Source organism: Tupaia chinensis, unplaced genomic scaffold (genome assembly GCF_000334495.1).
Source record: "Tupaia chinensis unplaced genomic scaffold, TupChi_1.0 Scaffold148822_2, whole genome shotgun sequence".
Classification (NCBI taxonomy): domain Eukaryota; kingdom Metazoa; phylum Chordata; class Mammalia; order Scandentia; family Tupaiidae; genus Tupaia; species Tupaia belangeri.
This window is the reverse complement of record NW_006208670.1, coordinates 532,791-550,597: the sequence shown is the minus strand read 5'-3', so window position 1 is coordinate 550,597 and position 17,807 is coordinate 532,791. Positions and strand designations below refer to the sequence as shown.

The following is a 17,807-nucleotide window of genomic DNA, read 5'->3' as shown; positions in this document are numbered from 1 at the left end:
CAGGAAACAAACTTGTAGAGCCTCGAGTTCTCCACAGTAGGCAAGTCAGTCCAGTAACCCAGGCAGAGTTCTCAGAGGAGTTACAGGCACAGGCTGGTGACAGCAAACGCACACGGAAGCCAGGCTGGAGTGGCCAGACCCGGGGGGAGGTCAGGGAATGCGGGCGGGGTACCCTCGTGCCCGCTGGGCCTCACAGGGGCGACGCTTGGTCATCTTCTCTGCAGCCCACGACGGCACCTTGATCAGCTGGAGTGCTCTTTCATTTATCTCACAGTTTTCAGACTGTCTACAGTTCCCGCCTGGGCCACCGTTCTGTCAGGAGCACCCAGCTGGGAGGGTACCCATTCCCTCTGCGGAGCTGTCACAGAAGTTACACTGTGATTTGTTTCATACATTGGCTTTCCTTGTGGCTTTTGCTTAGATACACGTCTCCACAGCAAAGAAAGGTTTCAAAGCAACTGTGATAGACCACAGTCACAGTGTTTTAGTTTTCTATTGCTGCGTAACAAGACGCCAAAAACTTGGAAGCTTAAAACAACAGACGTGTGTCACCTCAGTCTCCATCTTCTGTGGTCGGAAGTCCAGGCTCAGCCTGTCTGTGCTCCCTGCTCAGGGCCTCCCGGGGCTGCATCCCCAGGGTTGGGTGAGGCTGTGGTCTCATCAGAGGCTTGACTGGGGACACCCACTGCCACGCCCCTTCGGGCTGCCAGCAGAATTCACCTCCTGTGGTTGAAGGGCTGAGGTCCTGCTTTGCTTCTGGGTGTCAGTTGGGGGCTGCTCTCAGGAAAGCAGGATACTGCAGTTCCTTGATGTGAACCCCCGCCCCCCCAGGACCCCTCAGGACATGGCAGCTTACCCCTTCAAGGCAGCATGGGAAGAGAGTCTAATGCGAGCAAGCAGGACAGAGTTGTGTCAGAGCCTAGCAATATAACCGGGGGACACCTGTCACCTCTGCCGTGTTCTATCAGCCAGAAACAGGCCCTGACCCCACCCACACTTGGCATTAAAATGGGGCCACGTTATGGTCTGTCTGGCACAACGGTGATGCAGGGCGAGCATCCCCTGGGCCCGTGAGCTGCTAAATATCTCACGCATACCAGGCTGGTCTTTCCTGTGCCTAACCTGGATGGTTTCGACCTACTGCCCGTTTCCTGAACGTAATCTCTGCGTGCATCTATTTACTTACTACTTTTTAAATTTTAATTTTCTTTCTTTTTAGTTTTTGCTATAGGGTGCATGCCAGAGAGAGAGAGAGAGCGAGAGAGAGAGAGCCAGAATGTGAGAAGTCACCCCCAAGAAGGGAGAGCTGCACTGCAATCCCCTTCCAGTCTCCTCATGGCATTTGGACACACACACACATGCTGACATGGTTTTCAAACTGCTGGGTCTAGGACTTGAATCACTTACACAGCCATGTGGTATCCAGTGCCCTAACCTCCATGCCATCTGCTGGACCCTCTATGTGCTGTTTTTAAAGTTCTTTTTATAATTGCTTCTATGAAGGAGAAAGGGATTGGGAGATAGACAGACAGACACCTCCAATAGGGTCTCCATGCCACAATTCACTCTCAGTGTCAGCCACCCGGGGTCACAGGTGTGTGTGTGTGTGCCCTGTTTCCAGGGAACCCTCAGGAAGTAGACCTAGAACCTTCCCAAGTGGCTTCAGTGCTGGGCCAACCCAGCTGGTTCTCTATGTCCATTTTTTTTTTTTTTTGGAGAGGTTTTTGCTATGGAGCACATGCACTCGCCAGAAAGAAGGGGAGAGACAGACAGAAATCGAGAAATCACCCCCCCAGGGGGGATGGCCACACCACAATCCCTTCTCCTCCATTCTCTTGGGATCTTGGGCACGCACGCACATACACCTGGCATCAGTTTAAGCCACCGGGTCCAGGACTCGAACTGTGGTCGACTACATGGGAGTCCAGTGACATAGCCATTACGCCAACTGCTGGCCCCTCTGTGTCCGTTTGACAACGTATTCTCACCTGTCTTCTGACCCCAGCTCAGTCTCTGATTAACTGCATAGCCTTGCCCTACCCTCAGCATTCGTGTGGCTGCTTCATCTGCTCCTACACTGATAGGCCTTCGCAGTTAATTTCCTGCCTCAGTTTCCACATATTTGATTACGACTGTCCTGTGGGAGAAGGCGAGAGCTCACTGGGTGACACAGCACATTATCATTACTAATCAGGCAAAGCTTAGTTGAATCTCCTTAGAGCAGGAGGAGCTATCCTGGCCTCACTGTAATTGACCATGTGGGTACACTCAAAGTCAATTAGATTTATTTTTAGCCTTATGATCATTTATAAAACCTATAGGATACCAACTTTAGGAAATTTGGCTGGTATCATTAAAAACACACTTTCCTGAAAGCTTGCTGGCTTTAGAGCGCATTTATGTAAAAATGTGAAGATGTTGATGTTTAGCAGCTCCGATTTATGTTTTTCTTTTAAATCTCAAAATGTCATTATACTTTATTTCACCAATGGAAAACAGTTACCAGTAAATGCTGTCAGAGAAATAACATGTTATTCATCCAGGAAAAAAACAAAAAACTAAGAATTCATCAGAAAAACAAAAGGAATGTGAGAGTGAAGGTAATTTCAAGGATGGCAAATACCCAGCACAGACGCCTCCACTCACCCATCCCGTGGCCATGACAGACATCATCAGTCGATCACCATATCCTGCTGAGCTTGGATAGCGCTTCAGAGCTTTCTCAGCTCCAAGATCCCGAGTCAGATAGGGCTCTTCGGTTACAAGTAACAGAAACTGACTGAGCCAGCTTGAATAAATAAGGAAGAACGTCACATAAACATACAATTCTTTCCCAAAAAGGGGAAACAGAAGAAAGTAAGTAGGCTTCAGGAACCAGGAATCAGAAAGCCACCCAGACTCTGTCCCTAGTCTCTGTGCGTTTCTGCCTGCTTGTTTTTTCTTTTTTCTCTCTTCACAGGCTTCCTCTGCATCTCCAAGTCTGTACGATGTCATTTGCCCACTCAGCTCTTGTGCTAATCTGTTCTAGTTCCAGCCTCCTACAGAGACCGTATCTGAACCTCAGCACCGAATTCCCAAGGGAGCGCTAGCTGTGCGTGGGGCAAAGGACTGCTCCTGGCCCAATCAGCTGTGACCTAAAAGGATCCACTGCTCAATGGGGCTACCTAGACAATTTCAAATCTATTTATTTTAAATTGATTTAAATTTAAATAGCTGGATGTGGCAAGTGGCCACCATAATAGACATTGGAAATGTGGGCCTTTCTGGTTTCAAGATAAGGAAACTGAAGGCCTACACCGCTCAGCTGGTTAATACCTCGACTGAAACGAAGAGCCTGGTCTCCTCTCCGTTTTCAATTTTCCATCCTACTCACTGGAATGGAGGTAGCTTGCGGAAGCGATTTTCCCAGATAATTCAAATGTGTCATTTTCAATGTCCACACCTAGCCACTCGTCTGTGAAAGACTTTCTGAAATGTATTATCGCTACCTGTCCTGGAAGAGAGCAGTGTGGCCGTAACTGCAGACCTCTCTTACTGGCACAGGTTGTAATCGTGAATCTCATCTGTCATTCCGGATTATAATAATGATGCTCTTAGACAGGACTAGTGAGGGTTCCAGGGCTGTCTGCCTCACACTGTGTCTCTCCGCTGGGGAGAGATCTGGCTGTTTCCCCTCTTCTTGTCACACCTTGACATGGTAGCTTCTGACAGCCTCCCCACTCCCTTCACTAGCTTGGCAAAGAACCAAAGAGGGGAACTGGACCAGTTATCCAGCTTAAATTCACCCACAACTCCAAACCATCAACCTTGGAGACGATGGTTGGGGAGAGGGTGTTACAACTGTGTCAGGTATGCAGAGTTTTGTACAAAATGCTCCACGGTGCACACACGTTTTCTTCTAGGACTGCAATGACGCCAACCCACAAAAGCTGAGTGCTGGGTAACCATGCCTAACTGCACTGTAACAGTGCTTCTCAGACGTGTCAACCCTGTGACATCCAGGGTAGCGAGGCAGGGTAGGATTGAGCACCAAATATTTCAAGAAATGATACTGGACCTAGGTACACAGGCTTTTAGATGAGTTTCTTGAGCTGTTAGTCCCTAGTAGATTCTCAGCTCATGGAATATGAAGTGGTAGGAATCTTTTGAAAATATCTCAAGATCAAAGCAAGGCTTTAGAATACTTTAGGAAAAAATGAGTTCAGTAACTTAAGTCCATCACTCATGTGGAGACTTGCAGTAATTCCGTCTGTCCAAAGCACATGGGAGTGCATGAGCCAGAAAGAGCTGGGGCAGGAGCAGTTGTTGAAGTCCATGCATCAGAACCTTCTGTCTGTAGCCGGGCAGACCAAGAAGACACTCTGGTGGTCTTTAGTCTAGGTCCATGCTCCATGCCTGGAGCTAAAACTGAGGGGGTACCAGGAGAGCGGGTAAGAAGGAAACCTAGATTCTGTTGCCAACCGCCGGCCCACCCAAATCCAACAGGTGACAAGGGACCTGCTCGTCACCTCTCAGGGGACTGCAGTCCCCCTTCACAAGTAACACGTTCAGGGTGTGGCATCTACAAGGGCAGCTTTCAACGACTGGAAAAGATTTATGTAAAGGCACCACAGCCAGACAGGTGTTCCTGTATTTTACTCGGCTCTTCTGGAACAGCTTGAGGATTTGCTCAAGGGAAGCATTTATTTTGCCTATGCTCTGCTTTGGAAAATAACTTCACTAAACATGTTCGTTGTTCCGTTGGTTATTTATAGTCGAGTTCTGATCATCCACGAGGCAAGTTCCTGGCTCCGTTCTCGGCCCTCTGTTTGCCTTTCTCACTTCCCACTGACAGCTTGTAGCGACTTAGAATTTCCCGAGCCACAGCTCTCCTTGCCCCCGTTCCAGCTCAGCTAGTGCCCCCCTCCCAACCCTATCCTTCAAAGATATCTACAAACCAAAACAGAAACCCACCTTTCCCCCAGGACAGAACAACACGCCGGAGCAGACTTATCCCGCTGGAAGGACAGTGCTGGACACCACGCAGACGGCCTCTGGGCAGCCTGCGGGCTGGGGTAGGGTCACTAGCCAGGGCAAGACAGAATACTGAATAGCTCCCCCTCGCCTTTCACAGCAGCATCACTCTGGAGCGCTATGCTTTCGCCAGACATGTGATACACCCTCTGCTCCTCACATTCCAGGGGACAAAAGCACATTCTGAAATCTCAACAGAACGGTCTCTTTTCTGACTCTGCACACTGGGCCTCAGCGGAAGCGGCACTAGCACTTCAGCACACTGAGAGATTTCTTCTCGGCCTCCTAACTCCCCAGGCAGAGCTGCCTACACGCTCAGCCAGAGCAGTGGTTCCCCCGAGGACGCCTGGTCTTCAGCTTGGGATCCCGACTTCCACAGGTCTGAGACGAAGCTGAGCTGTGGGCTAGCCAGACGCCCCTACGTGGTTCAGAGTGAGAACCCCTGGCTTGGGCCACACTGGGTTACCATGACTGTGAGTGTGGCCCCACTGATGGAGCGCAGTGTTTGCGCAGAGAGAAGACGTGTACACAGAGGCCACCTCAGGGCCCGCGCTGCCTGGCGCCGAGGTCAACACTGCATCCACTGCCCCCCACTCTGCAAACATTCATTGAGAGCTGCTGCTGGGAGGGCTGGATGCAAAAAATGTACGATGAAGCTACTGCCCATGGGATATAGCAGGGCTCTGGGAGAAGCACTCAGACATTTTCTCAGGCTCCCAGGGACCCCCACAGCCAGGGCTCACTCTAGTCCTGCCTTCGGTACTCATGGCCAGGTGGCATCTCACAATCCCCCCACATCTGCATGCGATTTGACTGAACGTATGTCATTCTGATGCCTGTGGTCCCTGGTTGTTCTGCAGAGTGCGACTGCTTCAACTATGACAGTTATCTCTGCTAATAAAGTTCACTTTTTTTAAACTGCAGAGTTATAAATATATATGCAGCTTGCATATTTGAGGAGGTGTGTAGGAGGGAACACTGAGCTGTGGGCTTCTTCTAGAACAGAAGTCACTCCCTGGCACCTGCACATACATAACTTTCCTCATAGCCTCCCAAAAGGCTTATGCTCAGGGTGTTTTTTATAAAGAGGATTTACTCTAACGGCCCTGGTGAGAAATCAGCATCCTTGACATTTGCATCCTTCCCTCCGTGGCCAGATGGATTCATGGCCATTGGCTTTTCCCCCAGGGAAACAGTAGTCCTACAGTCCCTGCGGAAACGGGAATGGAATGAACTGGGGTGTAAAGTGAGAGCAGGAAGATCAGCAGCTGAGCTCGGGGTGGCCGACCTTGGAAACCTGAGTCATGCAAATAAATTCATTATATCTACAATATCCTAGAGAGCTGGCAAGGCAAATCATAAAGTGACAGACCAAAAAATCTGGCCTAAGAAAAGAAGTAATGGAGGAATTTTCTAAAAGGAGTTTTAACTTTGTACTGAGTACAGTAACACTATAAATTATCAATCAACGAACTTGACGATTTTGCCTGAAATTTGAACTGCTCGTGGGAGACTGCACCTTGTGGGTAACAACGGGACACGTGGTGAATGCCAACACCACATAGGTCTTTGAAATGCATGGCTTGGTAACGAATGTTACTTGCAAAGAAAACTGCGATTGTGGGACCGCGCAGTGGGACTGCCAGTTGTCTAACCAGCAGCATTCTCTTCACATCCCTTGATGTCAAGCCGTGATGCAGCAGGAGGGTGGATGGGTCAGAGGGATCTCACCCTAGCCTAGAGCGAAGGTAAACCCCACTGGGGCAATGCCAGTCCCACTGGCCTGTTCCCTTTCTGGGGCTGGATCAAGGTGGGGTGAAGGATTATCTGCTGCCCTGCCCTATGGTACCACCACCATTCCCTTCTAAGTATAGAATCACCATCTCCGTCCCATTCACGGTTACTGTTCATGAAAAGAACAGAGTAAGACTTGGAAAGAGAAAGGCATTATTCTTCTGGAGCAGGTAATAACAATTTATCCATGGATGAGAGACTCTCAGCAGCTTCCTGGGGCAAACTTGAGGAACTACAAACTTCAGCGTTTCAGGCTAAGATTGTTCAGACTCGACATCTGTGGCCTGCGAGGACAGAGTTTCTGAACTCTGCTTCCCTTGCTTTCTCAGCAGTCACGCACTTCCCGCTTCTATGTTTAGATGTTAAGCCTTTTATACCCAGAACACATATACACAGTGGCTTTCGTTTTCCACCCTGAACCCTGACTGTTACGGTGGCCACATAAAACAGTTCTGGCCAATGGGATAGAAGGGGAGATTGGCTAGGGGGCTTACCTTACTCCCGAGGAGACTCTGGAACAAACAGCCTCTCTCTGTGTTTGGCTGTGACGCCAGTACAGCTGTCATGATTCGCTGCCAGCCTGAAAAAAGAGCCAGTGTACAAGGAGAAGGCAGAGCCAGGAGAGAGGCCTAGCAAGAGGAGCTGGAGTCCTGAGCACTGATCCCCAATGACCTTCTAACTGATGCAAACTCATGCCTCAAGGAAACAAATGTTCAAGATAGTTTGACACTGGCTGCCATGTTTTCTGAGGATGAGACATGATATGGTGACCCCATCTCTTCTCCTCCTGTCTGGGCAAATGCATATCGAGATAGTCTCCCTCTCAAACAGATTACACATCACGGGAATCGCTGTGTGCGTTATTGCTCTGTAGTGACAAGTGTGTCCATTCTATTACTTTCCGTTGTTTTTCGAGCTCTAATAGAAAGTACACTTACATTGCTAAAGCAGCAGTTCGGTTTCATCATTTTTAATTTCTTCTTGTTTAACCCATAACCAGGCAGTCCTTCCTTGGCATGGTAGTACAGAATCATAAAAATACCATGCAAGCTGAAAATTTGCAAGGCAATCTTAATCATCAATAGGAAAAATTGTAATTGTTGCATAAAAATTTTTGCCAAAACATAAAAAAATTTCGTCCTTTCAGTTATAAATACACAGGAATTTTTTAAAATAGATTTTTTAATAGATTGTGACTTACACATTAGAAGCACTAATAATTTGTGCTTTGTTTTGTTTTGTTTTTGGTAAAGATCTTATCAAGAGCAGTGTCAACTGTGCTTATTTTTCAGAGCATCTTTTTATTATTGCCTTAGCAAAACGTCCTTTCCAAGCTTGGGTTAGCATCTGTGTGTGTGTGTGTGTGTGTTTAATTTGTCAGGAGGCACACACATTTGCCAGGGAGAGAGAGAAACAGAGGAAAGAGAGGAAGAAGGCACTCTCAATGGGCCACAGTCACCCTGCAAGCCTTTCTCCTCCATTTCTCCATCCAGTTGGGATTTGGGACATGCATGTGCATGTACTCTGTGTTTTTCAAGCTTCCAGGGCCAGGATTTGAACTGCATGGCTGGTCATGAGGGGTCCAGTTACTTTAACCTCTACACCACAGGGCTGCCCCTCCTCTCCCAATTTTTTTCTTCTATGCACTTTCGATGACATGAAATATCTCTGAGAATTTCTTTGATGTAAAGTTTTTTGCCAATGTCACTTCTTGGACATCGTTTTTGTCACTCATTGATGTTGATAAATTTGCCTCCTGGCAGCATATTTGATGTTTCTTGAAGGGCAATAGCGTCAGCACACACACAGTTTCTGCCACCCAGGAGGATTCGGGGCATGCACACATACGTCCACTGTGCTCTTCAAGCCCCGGTGGCTGGGATTTGAACCACACATCAGTCATGAGGGATCTGGCTCCCTTACCCATTAGTTCACCGAGTCACAATTTTACAGAGGAATAGACCTGGTAGAATAAACTGAGAGAACTGAGGACATCCCCGGGGAATCGGCTCAAGCAATGATGAGGCTGGTGCAGATCGGTCTGAAGTCTGAGCACTGGGAGAACCAACAGGTAAGTCTCAGCGAGAGGTGAAGGCCTGAGGAAACCAGAAGTCCTGGAGTCCAAAGGCTGGAGAACCAGAGTTCTGATCCCAAGGGAGGAGAGGACGGGTGTCCCTGCTCCAGAAGGAAAGTGAATTCACTCTTTCTTGGTTCTTTTTTTCTATTGAGTTCCTTGACAGATCGGGTGTGCCCACTGGCACTGAGTAAAGTGAATTTCCCTTACTCAGTTCACTGACTCAAATGCCAATCTCTAGCAGAAATATCCTCACAGATAAGCCCAAAAATAATGTTTTACTAGTTATCTGGGTATCTCCTATCCTGATCAAGTTGACACCTTACAATTTTTTTTTTTTTAATTTGCTATAGGGCATGTGTCCTCATGTGTGAGAGAGCGATAAAATGAGAAAGCACTCCCAAGGTGTGTGTGTGTGGTGGGGAGTGGTAACCATGCTGCAAACCCTTTTCCTCAATTCTCCTCTCAGGATTTTGGGCTTCTAGGTCTTTCAAGCTGCCAGGTACTCAAACTATGCAGCTGGCCATGTGGGATCCACTCGGCATGAGTTTTAAGCTGCCAAGTCCAGGACTCGAACTGCAGTTGATTACATGGGAATCCAGCGACATAACCATCATACCATCTGCTGTTCCCTACATTTCTATATTATCATTTATCTTATTCCCACTCTCCCCCAGTATGTATTAGTTTCTTTATAAAGTTTTACATTTTACCACTTAATTAAAAAAAAAAAAGGCACAGTATACCATACATATTTTTCTTTGCCCCTCTTCTTTTCATATAACTTTATCTCCTGGTAATCATTCCACGGCAGTTTACAGGGGCAGTCTTTGTTCCTTTTTTTAACAGCTGGGTATTATTAAATAAATACATAGCTTATTCAACTAGTCACCGACTGATAGACATATGAGCCGTTTAAAGTTGTTGCCATTGCAAGTGTTGCTACAATGAACAGCCAGTAGATCTGTGCCTAGAAAAGTCACAATCCTGGCAATCATCAACTCTCTGCTGGGCCAGCCAGTGGTACAGTGGTTAAGGCAGCTGGATCCCACATGGCTGACTGTGTAGCTCCTGGGTGTGGCAGCCTGAAAAACATGCTGTGTGTGGGCGAGTATGCCCAAAATCCTGAGAAAAGGAATGGAGAAGGGATTGAGGCATGACTATCCTCTAAGAAGGGTGATTGCATATTTTCTCTCTCTAATGAGGACACGCAAAATTTAAAAACAAGCAAAAAAAAAAAAAAAAAGAAGAAAAAGTCAACAACAACAAAAAAACATTCATTCTCTGCCTAGTCTTTCCCTGCACTTAACTACGAAACAAACCTGGATAAAATAGTCACTATTGCGGTGTCCAGTAATTCTAAATTTTCTCGGTCAACCCTCTTATCTTCTAGGCAATTTCTCTATCTTCAAACCCTACATTCTCAATGTCTACTCTTCAGCCTTAACTGCCGCTCTCACCCAATAACTCACTGGGGGTGGGGCAGGAGATAAACGTAAGCAAAAGACAGTTACCAGAATCTGTTCTAATACAGAATCCCTTGTTATCCAAGAGTAGGTTCTAGGAACCCCCACACATGTTGAAATCCACGGATGCTCAAGTTCATGACATATAATGGCATAGTATTTGTGTATAGCCAGGTACAGCCTCCTCCCACACACTCTAAAATCGTCTCTAGCTTCCCTATAATGCCTACCACAATGTAAATGCTATGTAAATAGATGGCATGCTCTATCGATTAAGGAATAATGACTAGAAAAAGTAGTCGGTACAGACAGAGCCACATTTAAAAAAAAAATATTTTCAAACAGTGGTCAGTTCAGTCTACAAATGCAGAACCCAAGATATTGAGGGTGGACTGCAATCTATTGGGTCGCCAGAAAAGTCATGATGCATTTTTGCGTAGAAAAACAGAAAACACCTTGCGACTTTTCCAATGACCCAATAGTATTCCCATCCCTAAACCCATATCCTTAAAATGCATGAGGCCTCCCTGCTTTTACTTAAGGCTAAAATTTGGATATTAGCTCTTGATCAGATATATGGTTTGCAAATTTTTCTCCAGTTCATAGGTTGCCTTATTATGTAGATTATTTCCTTTGTTGTGTAAAAGCTTTTCAGTTTGATGTAGTTATATTTATTTGATTTGTAAAGTCTATGCACTTAATGAGAGAAAGACAAGTACCCTCAATACAGTCTTATGCCATGATTCCCTTCCCTTCTCCCACTTTTCCCAGTTAGCCAGGTTAATAGGCATGTACACATGTGCCTGTTGTAGACAAATCAACACAAGAACTGAATTTCAATCTTTTGTATGACCTCCTGCATTGTAGAAACTAGCAGTGCTGCACCATAATATCTAGACCTCTATGTATTTATTTTTCCTTTTGTAGCTTGAGCTTTTATTGTAATAGCCAATATACTATTGCAAAGACCAATGTCAGGGAGCTTTTCTCTTGATATAATTTCATTGTTTTCTTCTAGGATTTTTTCATTTCAGGTTTTTGGTTTGTTTTTCTTTTTTTGGAGAGATTTTTTACTATAGGGTGCATGGCTATGCCACAATTCCTTTCCTCCATTCTCCTTTCAGGATTTTAGGCACATATGCACACATGCCCAGTGTGAGTTTCAAGTTGCTGGGTCTGGGACGCGAACTAGTAGATTATGTGGGAGTCCAGCGATGTAGCCATTATGCCATCTGCTGGTCCCTCATTTCAGATATTATGTTAAAGCATTTTATTAATTTTGAGCTGATTTTTATGTATAGTGTCACATAGGGGCTCATTTCATTCTTTTACAGGTGGAAATAGTTTTCCATCAACATTTATTGAAGAGATTATCCTTTTTTTATTGTGTCTTCTTGGTACTTTTGTTGAAAATTTGTTGACCGTGTATATTTGGTACCCCCCCCCCCCTGCCCTGGGACTTCTATTTTATTCCACTATTTTTTCCCACTGTCTCTCTATATGCCATTACCATTCTGTTTTGACTCTTACTATAGCTTTGTAACATAATTTTAAAATTTGTTAGGAAACATGTTTCCAACTTTGTTTTTCTTTCTTAGAGTTGTTTTGGCTAACCTGGTTCATTTGCAGTTCCATACAGATTTTAGGCTTGCTCTTTTATTTCTGTGAAGAATACCATTGGAATGTTGATAGGGTTGCATTGAGTCTGTGTATCACTTTGGGTAGTATGAACATTTTAACAATATTAGTAATTATTCCAACTTAGAAGCACAGGCTATCTTTCCGTTTGTGTTTCAACGTCTTTCATCAATGCTTTATTGTTTTCAGTCTGCACGTGCAAGAAGCTGGGCTTCCCATGTGGCTTCTGGCCTAAAAAGTGATAGCACTACTTGTATGCTACCAGAGCTGGGCCTACTTCAATTTGTTTCTACAATCGTCTGTGAGTTTCTATTATATTGTTGATTTGCTTTCTCTTTTGTCTAACAGTCCATTAACTAAGTTTTCTTGAGGCCATTTTTTTTTTCCTGCTATAGGTTTGGAAGATACACAATCTATTTTTCTTATTGGGTGAATATTTTTAAATGTTTAGCTTGCATATCAGTAATAGACTTATATTCAAGGCTGCCATAATCTTTTAAGTAACCTTTCTGCATTTGGGATAATCCTCTGGTTAAAGGTACCACCTTCCAAGTGTAGAAATCAGAAATCAAATTTTCAGCCCCTCTTGCAGCTAAGATACAGGCTTGCGAAATAGGTGCTAACAGAAGAACCCACGGAAATGTGAAGGCACGAACTCCACATCCAACTTCCATTTTCTTGGTAGCAAAGTCAAGATCTCAACAGAACTGGCATTGATGCAGGTGGATAGCAGGGACAGAGGTGGAGCTTCTGGCGTTTGACACTTCCTGGGAGCAGCAGCAGTTTCTTCATCTTGCCAGTTCTGTTGCATGGGTTAGAAGACTTTTTCCTGAAATTTAGCTCAGTCCTGCTTTCCTAACTCCTTTAAAGACTCTGGGAGCTGTTATAATTCTAAGAAATTCCTGCAGGGACTCCGCTATTTACAAGGAAGAACCATAACCATTCACATGCCCTTGTTAAAGTCTAAGTTAAGGAATTACTTAACTCTGAATAAAAGAAGCTTAGAATGGTTTAATTCAGCATTGTGTCCTACTATCACCTCCCATATATGAAGGGGTTAATATTCTAGTTTCACTTTTTTTTTTTTTTTTAATTTGGCCCGAGGGCACATGTGCTCATTGAAGAGAGACAGAAGAGAGAGAAAGACAGAGACAGGTCATGGTCCTGTTGCAATCCCTTCTCCTCAATTTCTCCCTTTTAGAATTCTGAACGTGCATACACACACTCCTGGTGTGATGTTCAAGTTGCCAGGCTTGCTGAAGTCAGCTGAGTGAGATCCAGTTGCCTTCATCACCATACTGAGGATGGTTGACCCTCGCCTGGTTCTCAAATAGCAAAAAACTGTCCTTTAAGAGAAATACTACTTACTTAGATGAACCAAAGTATTTACTAATTATTTGTTTGCCCTACCTTCTTCTGTCTCACTTCTTGGAGTTTTCTTTCTTCTTGTTGGAGAATATTCTTTAGGATTTCTTTCAATGAGCATCTGTGAGTCCTAAATATTGAAACTTTGACTTTTCTCTTGAAAGATGGTTTAGTGAGATATAAAATTCTAGTTTCTCAGAATCTCTCAATACTTTAAAGATATTTCCTATCACCTTCTGCCACTTGTTGCTGATATGCTGATAGGATGACTGCCATTCCTCTTAGGATAATTTGACACACATACACACACACGTGTGTGTGTGTACATATATACATTATGTATTGGGATCTTCCTGCTTCAGCTTCCCAGCTGGGACTACAAACATAAATCACCACATCCCACTTTCCACACTGTTGTCCAGGTCAGCCTTGAGTTCATGATCGTCGTGCCTCCGCCTTCTGGGTTGTGAGAATTACAGCATGCAACACTGCCTGGCCTCTAGATTGGACGAGAAATCAAACCCGGCCATTCCACGTGGTTCTAGCCTGCAGAAAATAGCATCTTAGCAGTGTTTAGGCTGGGCCCTGAGGGGTAACTTTTTTTTTTTTTTTTTTTTTTAAATACACCAGAGGGGCCTGTGTTTGCCAGAGAAAGAGAGAACAAAGCTTCCAGTGAGGGATGGTCACACTGCAGTCCCTTTTTCTCTGTATCTCCACCTCACCAGGATTTGGGGCATGAATGCACACATGCCTGGCATGTTTTTCAAGCTGCTGGGGCCTGGACTCAAAGTGCTTGAGATCTGGCTTTCTATGCATAGCACTCAACTGCTATGCTACAAGGCCAGCCCATAACTTCTTTTAAAAGTTTATTTATTTCTTGAGAGAGAAAGAAACAGGCACTCTTGACACCATCATGTGCCCTCACCCAGTTGGCCAGGATCGAGGTGCACACCCTCATGCTTGGTGTGCTTCAGACTGACCCAGGTTCTAATTGTGGTCTTCCAGAGGGCCCCAGCATTGTAGACTGGTGCCTTACCATTTGTGCTCTCAGCTTTAACTTTTAACCTGTTCTTACTGTTTGGTATTTTGTAATCTTGCTGCTATGTACAAGTGTCCAAGTCCTGCTCTCCCCTGGATGTGTGGTGTTTTAGACCAGATCTCCCTGCTGTGGTCCCGCTGCCTCAGCCTCCCCAGTAGCCAGGGCTACAGGTGTGCACCACCACACCCAGCTCCTTTACACACATGTCATTGCCTGAGCTGACTGCCAGCTTGTGGCCCTCCTGCCTCTGCTCCCTGAGCAGCTGGGATTACAGGAGCATGCCACTGCACCTAGCTTATTAACTTTAAAAATTTATTTTGCACGAGACTTCATATCGCCCTTTGATCTAATGACGTGTTTTCAGGTTTTCACAGTCATTATCTCTATGGCTCTCACCTCTCCTGTTTGTCTCCTCCAGAAAGTCTTGCAGACAGATGCAGGGTCTTCTGGTTCTGTCTTCCCGGTGTCTGAACTTACCCTCATTTTGGCAGATTACTAAATGCTTTTTCGATGTAGCTCAGGCTCCTCGCAAAATCCATTTCTATAAGACAGGGACTAGCAGGCTCGAAAGCTGTCAGTAGCTCTTTCCTACCACAGAAGCTGCTCCTCTGGCTTTCAAAGCCTCCATCCATCCGGGGCCTGCGGTTGATGTGTTGGGTAACCAGGCACAGTAAACTTCTTCAAGCCCATTTCCAACATGGGAGGTGAGTGAGAAACTCCAGTGAGGTAAAGCATCCACGTTGCTCAGTGAAGACCCAACGTGTGGCAGTACAGTAAACAAGACTTCTCGCTCATGGCAATTCTCCCGGTGGGTATGTCTGTAAGACCTCTGCTTCTATCCTTGCAGACGTGAATTCTGAATGGAAGCTGTCATCAGTTCTAAGACTTTGCGGTGGTGCTTGGCTGAGGCATGAATACGTGAGCCTGGTCCAACCAATTAGTCATCACTAATTGATGATCTGGGACTTGCCAGGAACACTGGTTCTTTGATGACTGCAAAGTACCTAATACGTGTGAGTAAAGCTGGCTGAACAGGGAGGATAAAAGTAAAAACAGGAGGCAGGAAGGGAAGGAGGGAGATTACTGATACCAGTTAACTTCTTGGCCCCATTGGCTTGTTTTATTTATTTATTTATTTTGGAATTATTTTATTTAAGTTTACTTACTTACTTATTCTAATCTGAGCAGAGGGACGAAGAGAGGGAAAGTGAGAAAGCATATGCCCGCCCCCACCCCACCATGGGGAATGATCTTGCCGTAATTTCTTCTCCATCTCTCCCTCCTCTGGGGATTCTGGGCACATGTGCACACACACTGGGCGTGCTTTTCAGGGTGCTGGGTCTTGGACCAAGCAGTTGGCCATGTGACATCTAGCTGCCTTCACCACCACACCATGGTCAGGCCAGTTTTTCGTCTATTTAATTGTCAGAGGACATGTGTGCTGAAGCACCCCATCTAATGAGGTATGGTCACACTCACCTCCAGCTCATCAGGATTTTAGGCATGCATGCCTATGTATCAAGTGTGAAATTTATTTATTTCAATTTGACTAGAGCGAGACACATGTACACACACACACACACACAGAGAGAGAGAGAGAGAGAGAGAGAGAGAGAGAGAGAGAGAGAGAGAGAGAGAGAGAGAGAGAGAGAGAGAGAGAGAGCGAGAGCGAGAGCGAGAGCAAAACATCACGTCCGGGACTCAAACCATGGTTGGTCATGTGGTGTGTTTTTAAAAGCCATGTGGGATCCAGCTCATAGCAATGCTCGGCACTTAACTGCTACAGTAGGGGGTTCGGGACACCCATAGCCTTTCATTTTACCTTATTTGATTGTATGAGATAGACTAGGTCATGTGAAGCCTGTTTTTTTTTTTTTTAGGTTTTTTTTTTTAATGGTGAAACCAAGATACGGGCAGCCAAAATGGTGTTCAGGGTGGAGAAGGATGACAACTCAGGTAGGTGTGGAGCATTCTTTATCAGGAGAGCTTGAAGCCTATAATGAGGCAGGACGTGCATTAATTATGTTAATTAGAAAATTTCAGAAGAGTCCTGAAGTTTCCTTAGCTCAATCACTAGAAACCTATTAAAATGCATATTCAGTCCATAATTTAAATTTGCACTTTCACTCTCCAAAAAATTTATCTCTGCCATTGTTCCTAATCAAGTTCCAGTTGGGCTTTAGGGGGTGTGCACGCGAATTAATTCCTGGCTTGACATCTACAGAGCTTAACAGGATTAACTATGAATGAGGGTAAATTCTCACACCCCTTAACTAAGAACTCTATGGAGTATAGCACAGGATTTTTACAAGGTGACTTGTAATCAGAGCATTCCAGTAATAGTACCACAGAACCTTCACTTTGGGGAACTCAAATGCTTGCACATTAAATCTGTGGCCCTCACTGAACTGATAAGGAGAGGCTGGGTGCCCAAGAGTAGTCCTATTTAATCTGCTGGAGTTGAGAAGGTAGTGAAGAGTAGCAGAGAACGCTAGGCCAAGAACCGACTTCTTCCGATCTTCGCATGGCTGTTACAGTGCAGTTATGAGAAGCCCTCCATTTTACGTAGAAAATAACATAATGAGGAATGTAATTGTAGACACACTATTTCAACCACATCATGGCATGGATATGCCAAAGGATATTAGAGGGCGGTGCTATTCCTCGATCAGCAGGGTTTTTTAGCCTGCACTCGGATATTTTAATGACGTTGGATTTTTCTTCCTTTCTCTTTTTCTCTCCTCCTCTTCCTGGTTACAAGCACAGCATCACAATAGACTTCCAGTCTTGGCATCGCCCCCGTTTCTCTACACTGCCATTAGGCGCAAATCGATCCTCTAAATAAAGTCTGTCCCGAGAGACAACTGATGCAGGGAAAAGGGGACTTTTAAAACCCGACCTGACGTCACACGTTTGTGTTCCAACCATCTGTACCTTTTATCAACCCGAGGCTGGAGCCGGCAGGGCGGGCAGACACAGGCGCACAAGTCTTCTCCCACACAAGCCTGGAATGGTAACAGTGCGGCCGCCTAAGAAAGAAAAGCCGATTCAGAGCTGCGGGCTGGCGTGGGGGGTGTGTGGCAGGGTGAGGGCGTCATTCCCCTTCTCCGCCATCCGAGGATGCTATTTATTGGAAACCCAGCACATCTTAAAAAAAATTGATTTCTCTCTAGTGGGAGGCAAAACCCTCAGATGCGAAAGAAGAAAGAAAAAAAAATGCAGGCCTGGCAGGGGCTTTCGGAGAACCAGCCCGGCCTCCCGAGCGCTGGCGAAGAAAGGCGCGGGCGTCCGCAACCAGTTTGCCTGCAAAGGCGCCGCCCTTCCGCCCCGAGCGCCCGCATAGCCTCCACCCATCCTCGGAGGGCCGCAGCTCAGGGCCCACCGCCCCCTGCACGCCCACCGCCCCGGGCCACCCCGC

General features: G+C 45.7%; 1 long non-coding RNA gene across 3 annotated transcripts in view; it reads right to left on the bottom strand.

Moving 5' to 3' along the window:
* LOC114006551 (uncharacterized) overlaps nucleotides 1-17,659 on the bottom strand; it is a 60,038-nt gene extending 42,379 nt beyond the window's left edge. Inside the window, exons 1-3 of one of the 3 annotated variants that reach the window (XR_003548264.1) lie at nucleotides 17,324-17,659; nucleotides 7,302-7,387; nucleotides 2,647-4,407 (exon numbers count right to left, since the gene is read on the bottom strand). This is a non-coding gene — a long non-coding RNA (uncharacterized LOC114006551). Of the gene's footprint in view, nucleotides 1-2,516; nucleotides 4,408-7,301; nucleotides 7,388-17,323 lie in introns of those variants that run through there. The other 2 variants (XR_003548263.1, XR_003548265.1) reach the window with 2 other exon arrangements.
* Nucleotides 17,660-17,807: the final 148 nt, after the last annotated feature.